Below are 9,081 nucleotides of genomic sequence, written 5' to 3' on the forward strand. Positions count from 1 at the left end.
CAGGCTCAAAAACCAAGAACCTTGTACGATGCTATGCCCCCAGTGGACAACTAACAGACTGGCAGAAAATAGTTGGGCGTTTATAGCAGATTATGATTAATATCCATTGTATATAATACAATTCTTCAAATAAAGTTAAAAACATGATAGGAGAAAATAGTCAAAAGATAAGAATAAATACAAATGTTCACTAAATGTGTAGCAAGATGGATAACCTCACATAAGAAAACAGATGCCAACTGTGAGCTGTCATTTTCCCACCTACTGGAAAAATGGCTGGTCTGGATAACACTCAGTGCTGGTGAAGGCTGTGGGGAGACACCCTCTCTCATACAGTGATTCTTATACAGTGATTTGTTGTATTAGGACACCCTCTGTAGAGGACAATTTAGTTGGATCCAGCAGTTCTAATTCCCAATTCTAGGAATTCGTTCAACAGAAATACTTGCTCAAGTGTGCAAAGATGAATACTAAGGATTTTCATTGCAGCATTATTTACAATAGTGAAATATTAAAAACAACTTAATATAAATCAGTAGAGGACTGTTTAATAAATTATAACAATAATAAAAATAGCTAACATTTACTGAAAGCTTACTATGTGCCATACACTGTTTTAAGCACTTTATATGTATTAGCTGATTTAAACCTCATAACAACCCCAGGGGAGATGCTATTATTTTGCACATTTACAGGGAAGGCAATTGAGGCACTGAGAATCTAAGTAACTTGGAAAAAAAGCAAATTTTGAAATAGTATGAATAGTTTCTCTTTTTTTTCACTTTTTAGAAACTAACAAAAATAAGGTGTGTATGTGTATATATTCATATGTGCATGGGAAATTCTGTATGGTAATAGTTAACTCTGAAAAGTAAACGTTGGGATGGAGGATTTTCACTTTTTGATTTATACACTTTTGTGTTGTTTGATTTTTTAAAAATAAGCATTCTTTTTATAACTTAAAAACAAATCAGTAAACAAATACTCTTAACACCAAGAAACTCGCCTGAGTGCGGTACATTTGTATGATTCCATTCCATTTCACTGACTAAAGTGAGTGCTTGCTGCTGGCTGTAAGAAGAAAGTTTATTCCAGTGGGTTGCCCCCAGGGTAGGGAGAAGTGTGCATGATGTAAGAGCTAAATTGAGATTAGAGTTCCAAACTGGCTTAAGGGAGGAGGAAAGTGGAAGTAGCAGAGGAAGGAAGGTGGGAAATAAGAGGGTTGGGAGCACAGACAGGATTTAACAGGAGGAGCACACTCAGCTGACCCAAGTCAACCCTTCCTCCCGTGTTCTAGCCTCCCCCAGGGAGCATGACAGCAAGCCTGTCAAGTGGACACAGCAACAGACGGTTTTGATACAATTTCACAAGATTCAGCCAATTATTTTGGCACAACGTCTCACTCTAAGGAGTCAGATGAACTTTTCTTTGTTAATGGAAAAAAAGTAAGTTTTCTACATTATTATTATTAAATTCATAGGTTCAAGAGATTGATACAACAGTCACCTAAATCTATGAATTCAGTAATAACAATGTTATTACTGCCGATTTGCTGTATAACTATGACAGGCCTATGTCAGTCTGTATCTGCAGTTCTTGGGAAAGAGGGAGTACAGAAAGGAGGGAGTAGGGCAGGGAGGGAAAGAGAGACAGAGGCAGACAGACAATCTCTGCAATCACGTAAAAGGTATTAGGATTACTAGATGAAAAGCCCTTGACTGCACTGACACCTTCAGACTACATTTTGCAATTACAATTGTATTTGTCTCTGTGTTAGGTATTGACTTCCCCTTTTCAGGATCTCCTGCAGCTGTCTCTACCTCCCCACTTCCTCCCCCAGCTCTTACTCCTTAAACTTCTGTGCCACCACCACCAGGGCCACCACACACAAACATGCACAAATGAAGAGTCTAAGGTCTTCAGATTATTTGCAAATAATTATAAAACTTTTGACCAGCAAGAATGAAAGACAAGTCATACAGGAAAGCCAGGAATAAACTTCACAGTCAGTTTATATTTTAACACTTTGGCCCTTTAAGCAGGGATTCTTAAATCATTTAAAAGAACAGTCAAGTAATTTTCTTTCCTCTTTTTTTTTTTTTTTGTCTTTTTTACTGACGAGTAACGGGATCACAACCCTCGGTGTCACGCCCGTACCGGGGACCGGCAACAGGATCGCAACCCTCGGTGTTGCGCCTGCACCGCACTCAGCCAGTGATCGGGAACTGGTCTCCACATGGGATCTGAACCCTCCGTGGGAGCGCCGCTGCGCTCCCAAGCGGCGCACTCTCCAGTGCACCACCGGGCCGGCCCAAGTCAAGTAATTTTCTGGTCCCACTTTTTTTGAGTTCTTGAGATTTAGCTAAGGCATAATCCATGACTGGAATGTGCTCTTTGCTTTTCTCTGTCCTTCATGCTGTGCCTGATGTGCAACCTGATATCCTTGTTTTCAGCACCATTGGCAAAAGGGACTGAGCATTATGGTACTGTGTGCTCTGTACTCCACATGCGGCAATGAAGAAAATGGAGGCTCAGGGTGGTTATGTGATATACCCAAGATCACTCAGCTAACAAACATCAGAGGGACCTTGGCTTCCGTCTGTCTGCTCCCAAGGTTTGTAGTCTTTTTCCTGCTCCATGTTCCCTCTTCTAAGGAGAGGTCAACTCTTCTAGAATCCCTTCACTAAAGGGAGCTGCTAGTGGGTTGCACAAATGTTTTCCTGTGGTGCTGAAAGAATGCTATTTGTCTGCTGCTGCCGCCAAGGTCTTGCTTACTTAACTTTTCAAATTTGAGTGAAGAACAAAGAGTGTGTTTTGTAAGCAGTGATGAGAGTTAAAATCCTTAGCTGGATTTTTCACTCCTTTTACTCAATTGTATGAATGCAAGAATTTTTAAAGTGTACAGCTATTCAATATGTTATAACTTTTTATTATTTTCCCAAAATGGCTGTTGTGTTAGAATGTAAATTCTTGTTGGTTGTCCTCTGAAACAAAGCCAAACATTAGTCCGGCCAAAATAAAGCCAAACACAGCACAGTGTTCTGTAATTCTGTAATTGCAGAGAGTGATGTTTGATCAAGTCAAGCAAACACGACCAACAAATGTATTCTAAGTGATTCTTACCATTTGGAAATAAGGGGCCCCAGGAAAACTGTCTTGACCTGTATAAATATTTCCTCTGTGCAGGTCATTGAGAAGAATTCAGACCCTGAGGTAAATTTATTGTTCTGTCTGGGAAAAAACTGTATCCTTTTGTTTGTGTGGGAAATCGAAGCAAATACAGCACTCTGGGAACTAGTTTCTCTTACAGTTATAGAACTTTTTCCTTCTATCATGCTTCATTACAAAGATTTTGACTGTGTGTAGGGATGGAGGAAAGTATGTGGCTTGTCTCACGAATGGAGTGGTTGGTATATGACAGTGCTTCTCCAATTTAAGCAAGGATAATGATCACCTGGGAGCTTGTTTAAAATGTAGATTTTTCCAGCTTCACTCCCAGAGACCCCAAGTCACTCTGAGAAATGTTAGTTCATGAGGATCCTTGGCCTGTTGATGGGTATCACATTTATTCATTTATTTTTATTGAAACACAATTGATTATACATATTTGTGGGGTACAGAGTTGAATATCAATACCTGTGTACAATATGTGATGATCAAATCAGGATAATTAGTACATTCATCATCACACGATGTAATCATTCTTTGTGACCCTTTACCATTTCTCGCTAACCCTGCTTTCCTCCCCCTTTCCCACATCTGATAACTGCAATTCTGTTCTCTCCTTTTGAAAGTTCAACATATTATTGTAATTGTTGTATATTTCTTTTTTTCTTAGGTACTTATTAGTTTATTTTTTAGCTCTTGCTTATGAGTGAGGACATTGGGTATTTCTCTTTCTGTGCCTGACTTATTTCACTTAACAATTTTCCCCAAGCTCAGTTGTTGCTGCAAATAATTTACAGTCCCACCAACAGTGTAGGAGCGTTCCCCTTTCTCTGCATCCTCGCCAGCACTTGTTTTCTCTGTCTTTCTGATAACAGCCAGCCTAACTGGGATGAGATGCTATCTCAATATGGTTTTGATTTGCATTTCCCTGATGCTGAGTGATGTTGAGCATTTTTTCATGTATCTGTTGACCATTTGTATATTTTCCTTTGAGAAATGTCTATTAAGCTCTTTGCCCATTTTTAAATCAAGTTACTTGTTTTTACACTGTTAAGTCATTTGAGTTCCTTGTATATTTTGGATATTAATCCCTTGTTGGGTGCATAGTTTGCAAATATTTTCTCCCACTCTGTTGGTTGTCTTTTAACTCTGTTGATTGTTTTCTTTGCTGTACAGAAGCTTCTTGGTTTGATATAATCCCAGTTGTTTCTTTTTTCTTTTGTTGCCTGTGCTTTTGAGGTCTTATTCATAAAGTCTTTGCCCAGTCCTATATCCTGAAGTGTTTCCCCTATGTTTTCTTTTAGAACTTTTATAGTTTCAAGTCTTATATATGTCTTTAATCCATTTTGAGTTGATTTTGGTGTATTGGTGAGAGGTCTAGTTTCATTCTTCTACACATCGATGTCCAATTTCCCCAGCACCATTTATTGAAGAGGCTGTCCTTTCCCCAGTGTATGTTCTTGGTGCCTTTGTTGAAGATCAGTTGCCTGTTAAGCATGTGGATTGATTTCTGGGTTATCTATTCTGTTCCTTTGGTCTGAGTGTCTGTTTTTGTGCCAGCACCATGCTGTTTTGGTCTCTGTAGCTTTGTAGTATAACTTGAGGTCAGGCAGTTGTAATGACTCCAGCTTTATTATTATTATTATTATTTTTTTTTTTTTTGCTCAGGATTGCTTTGGCTATTTTGGGTCTTCTGCTGTTCCATATGAATGTTAGGATTCTTGTATTTCTGTGAAGAATGTCATTGATATTTTGATGGGGATTGCATCAAAACTATAGATTGTTTTGGGTAATATGGATATACACAATGTTAAGTCTTCCAATCCACTAGCATGGAATGCCTTTCAATCTTTTTGTGTCTCCTTTAATTTCTTTCAGCAGTGATTTGTAGCTGAGATTCCTGCCTTGGTCTCCAGGGCCAGTTGCCAGATCAGCTGTGAGCACACACGATCCTTGCCTGCTCCAACCCTCCATGGAATTGAGGGTTGGCCAATGGGAGCCATGAGTCAGAGCCAGAGTCAGCCATAGCTCCCCAAAGTTGGGCCCCAATGTGTGTCTGACCAGTCTGCCTCCTGGAGGTTGCTCTGATTGATTCCCAAATTTCAGTCACAGCGTAAAGATAGGGGCACCCTGTTGGCTGGTCCAGGGGCAGGTTTAGAGACCAGAAAACACATCTATACCTGCACCCAGGCAAGAAATGAGAGCCAGCGTCTGGGGTCTCTCAAAGACATTGATTTTTGTTTGCAGTTTGATATAATACCAAAACAAAAATTTTGAAAAGTGCCCTTAGAAACTAAATGAACAGTGCTCTGTTTGTATGCATTCTTCCCACTTTGACATTTTCACATTCATATAACTGGGTAAATATGTTATGACAGCAATGGGGTATTTCCCATATCCACCCAGAAAACCAGCTGTAACTCACTATGTCTTTTCTGCCCACCCTATCACCAACTTAAGAATGAACTAAAAGTTCAGGTATTTTATGTCAGATGGCTATAGATTTTTCCTTCATTTTTTAGGCCAAGCATGCAGAGTTGAATTGTACTCTTCTCCAATCATTCTACATTTCCTTGTTTAAAAGAGGTGGTATTGTGGGGGCTCCAATTACATTGGAAATTTTCCATTCTCAATGATGTGTATGCCTTTTAGATGCTTTTCACTTTCTTGACTTTGTGTGAATTAAAAGTGAGCACCAAAATGAAGTCAAAGCTGGAGTCTTTCTAAACCGGGAGTGATCAGGTCTTCAAACTGCAAAGAGGTCTCTCTATCTCTGATTTGGAATTAGTTGAGATTCATACCTTTTGGCAAATGGCTGCCGTTCATTGATCATTAGATTAATGGAGTAGTTTCTTGTGAGATGCCACATTGTAACTGACTTACACTTGGACATCAGTCGCTTGTAGGGCAAACAAGGTAGTTCAAGAAGGACTGAACCTATCCTGAAGTCATTCTCCCCATATGTGAAAATTTAAGGACAAGGACTGAAGTTCAAGTTCTTCTTTTTTCCTTCACAGTAAATAAACCCTTTCAGCCCAACTCTCAGGGATCAAGCATAGCTGTGGAGGAGGGGACTGGAACTAAAATAAACAATTTTATACACTGACAATTGGAGAAAAGAGTCACAAGATTATACTTAATGCCGCTAACAACCCAACACTAGATCTTAGTATCTTCATTTTACAGATAAGGGAAACTGAGGTTGTGAGGGAATTTGTACTTTAACCAAGGCCATAGAACTAGTGAGTGTTAGAGCCTGAGACCCAAGTTCATCAGTCTGTAAAGCCTAGATTCTCCTTATTATGAGACACCCCTGCCCCACCGAGGAGAGGTCTGAAAGCCTGCTGCCCCACCCTTCAGAAAAACCTTCCTGAAGGCCGATGACCAAGTTCAGAGCCCAGCTCAACTTCTCTCGTTCTCCTCTAGAGAAGAACGATGAATCTCATGTGCATTCAACCGTCTGAGCATTTGGGCAAAAGGCCAATTGTCCTCATTCATTCAACCAATATCTACTGAGCTACACCTGCCCTAGGCACTGGAACCAGACAGTTACCTGTCCTCATGGAGCTTACACGCTGGTGAAGTTACTGAGTGACTTGCCTCACAGGTGGTCTCATTTAACCTCTTCCCTGTACCTTCCAGGCTCTTTATAAGATCACACATAACCTAGAGATTGTTTGAAGGGTAACAAGCTAATTATTTGAGCAGCCATCACAACTTACAAATTGAAATGGGTTTAGGAACACATAGAGACTACCTCAGCTCCTGAAATTTTTTTTTCTTTACAAGATAGTTTGGAGCGGGAAATGGCTTTCTTAATTCCACATAGAATGTTTATTTTTAGGTAGCCATACTTAAATACAAAATCACTTATGTGACAGCCCAGTTTAACTTATACTCGTTGATTGTATTCATGTCAAAGTAATTACTATTATAGTAATCTATATACATTTTTTTTCCCTTTTTTAACACTGCTGCTATCACTGTGCCAATTCTTTTCAGCTTCAATGTGTAAACTCTGAAGTCACTTCTCTGTCACCACCTGCCTGGTGCCTTTCTGCTGTCTCGACAGGGCGGCTGTCACCACCATAGAAGGCATAGGAAGCAGCAAAACCAGGATTCACCCCTTTCAGGTAAGAATATATTTTAACAAGTTCAGGATAAACATGGGTTTAGGTGTCTCCTTTAATAGTCAAGGCCGTGGCTTATGGTTTTAGAGGACAAAGATGGCAGGTGAAGGTTTCTGTTCCTATACAAGAAGAAATATTATTCTTAATTTCTTTTTTCCTTCTGTGGCTTTCTTTATGACTATTTGAATCCTATTATACTTCCATAAAGATGTGGAGGAGGTGGTGAAGACGGAGTGGTCACAGCCTGAGTCACTTCAGACCTTCTTGTTGGTCAGGGAGGAGCCCTCCCTGCAGGAACGCTTTAGGTCCTACTGCAAAGACATGGGAGGGGGACCATTCACATTCATCTTGGATCCTGTCATAAACTGAGAAAAACATTTGGTGTGTGTAAATAGCCATGCTGCTAATTCTAGCTGGAAAAAATAATTTTGCGACCTGGATATTTAAAGTTGGCATGTGTTGCTATGTTATGTCTTTCATCAAGACTGTACATATTGGGGCCAGCCTGTAGCTCACTCGGGAGAGTGCGGTGCTGATGACACCAAGGCCGCGGGTTCGGGTCCCATATAGGGATGGCCGGTTCGCTCACTGGCTGAGCGTGGTGCTGACAACACCAGGTCAAGGGTTAAGATCCCCTTACCAGTCATCTTTAAAAAAAAAAAAAGACTATACATATTGAGTATCCTTCATACTAAGTTATAAACTCTTTGGCGGGCAAGGATTATGTCATGTTCTATATAAAATAATCTCCTACATCACAAGGAATTATTGTTCCATAACGATTGTTGGCAGGCCACTGAGTCAAAGGCCAGGGGGCCAGAGGAGCCTTGGTCCCTAGAAAGCCCCTCACAACATCAAAGGCCCACAGCTGGGTGCATTAGTCTCAGGGCCAAGTCATAGATGTTTTACCTCATGTACTGAAGATTTGTTAATAAAAATGTCCAAAAGTGAATGAAACACCAAGGTCAGAACAAAAAGAAAGAAGTAGAAAAGCTGGAGCTCTCTTTATGGAGAGAAGCCTTGACAATAAATCCCTCCAATTTAAATTCTTTTTGTGGGGGAGGAGGGGGTAAGTGGTAGCAGAATGACGGGAGAACAAAATAGATGTAGGTAATCTCTCTCTGTGTGTGTTCTTGGTTGAATCCAAGTTGTGCCCTTGAAGTAATGCATGGGATTAACATCGAGGACTTACTTTCCAACTACTCCACTGGGGTCTTTTCTTTTCCCTTGGCATCTGAAATGGGAACGATCGTAACACTTTTGGCTGCTCCTTGACAGGCCCTGTACCTACATTTACCTATACCAATCAGAAGCCTCTGCTTCATTTCTGAGAGACTCCTACTCAGAAACATTAGGCTGGACCCCTGCATTCTTTGCTTTTAGGAAAGGACTACTAAAGGCCATGGCACCTAGTGCAGATTCTGCACCCCAGGAATGGTGATGAGCATCTGCCCTCTCCTGAGGAACCACCCGGGGCCCCCCACAGAGCAGCTGATGGAAACCTTGGGGGGCAAGTCTCTAACCTCTTACACTGTAGAGTATTGTCCCTAACAAGAGGAGCAGAGGTGCTAGAGCATTTTCATCCAAGGAATTAGACCAAAGGACTTGACGAAGATTTATTTCTTGATCTTTATGATCCACACCTCTTGAGTAGTGTTGGCAAGTATTTTCCATCGCTATTTAGCAAGAGGGGAAACTGAGGCAGCCAGACAGAAAGTAAACCGAATTTTCCATATAACTATTACATTCTTGGCACCATATCAATTGTTTCTGGTGATTTTAG

This window comes from Galeopterus variegatus, unplaced genomic scaffold (genome assembly GCF_000696425.1).
Source record: "Galeopterus variegatus unplaced genomic scaffold, G_variegatus-3.0.2 Scaffold1205, whole genome shotgun sequence".
NCBI lineage: Eukaryota > Metazoa > Chordata > Mammalia > Dermoptera > Cynocephalidae > Galeopterus > Galeopterus variegatus.